This window comes from Mus caroli, unplaced genomic scaffold, assembly GCF_978045245.1.
Source record: "Mus caroli unplaced genomic scaffold, Mus_caroli_1 scaffold_7, whole genome shotgun sequence".
NCBI classification, from domain to species: Eukaryota; Metazoa; Chordata; class Mammalia; order Rodentia; family Muridae; genus Mus; species Mus caroli.
Genome location: NW_028227262.1, coordinates 143,062,917 through 143,063,957, shown reverse-complemented (window position 1 = coordinate 143,063,957; position 1,041 = coordinate 143,062,917). Strand labels below are relative to the sequence as shown.

Genomic DNA, 1,041 nt, shown 5'->3' with positions numbered 1-1,041 from the left:
ATGTAACGGCTCACTCACAATCTCCTGAGCTCTCATGTTCAGGGAGTGGGCACGCGTGGCTTTCCACTTGTTCCTGCTGGCCACCGAGGTCTGCATCAACCCCGTGGAGTTCCATGCCGACATTGTGGCAAACATTATCCCCAAAGTGGAATGGGCTGCATTTGTGCAGGCAGCAGACACCTTAAACTTGGCCGAGGTAGCCTAGCCAAAGCGTTGACTGAAGACTATGAGCACGACCAGACATTTTTGAGGAAGATTTACCATGCATTGCTTGAGATTGATGTATTGGATGGAACGCTGCAATGCCCAGAATCTTTTTCCCATCAGCCGGGATCCTCAATATGCTGTTGAATGAGGAGGAAACTGAGATAAAACCTTGCTAGCCACTCCTTTGGTATTTTCTGACCGTGTGTATCTGTTGTATGGTCTGTAAACTAGATGTCTCATGTGTGACCCCAAACTCCCCCCAATGACTCACCATTGTGTACTTGAGCTCCATAGTGTGTATGTATGTGTTTGTGTGTGTGTGTGTGTGTGTATACTTATTAAAGTTTCAAAACAAAACAAACAAACAAACAAACAAAAGAGATGGAAGGAAACAGACCTGGGCTCTCCTGGCCTGTTATTAAGATCACAGAGCACTTAAAGAATAGTAATGAGAACTGAGGTGTGCTGAGAAGGTAAAATAAACACTCAATTCCCACAGTTTTGTGTAGAAAGAATATTCATTAAATATTCGTTAAATAACTTTTACACTGATTGCTTTTGAAATAACAATGTTTGTTTTAAATATGTGGTTTAAATGAAAGACGTTTTGAAGTTTGTTCCATTTGTTTCGTTAAATTTTAATTTTTATTAGAAGTTTTTAAATTAAAGTCTCCAAAATATTTACCTTTTGTATAATGTTAATCTATCTCTAGCTGTGTGTGTGTGTGTGTGTGTGTGTGTGTGCAGGGGTGATTCACAGAGGAGCTACAGATCTCTGAGTGAATCAAGAATGTCTCAGTTTGGACTTGATTGCACTATACATCAGCAAGCTAA

At 40.4% G+C, this 1,041-nt stretch overlaps 1 pseudogene; it reads left to right on the top strand.

Annotated features, from left to right (window-relative positions):
• LOC110296464 (multifunctional methyltransferase subunit TRM112-like protein pseudogene) lies at nucleotides 1-383 on the top strand (annotated as a pseudogene).
• The last annotated feature ends 658 nt before the right edge of the window (nucleotides 384-1,041 follow it).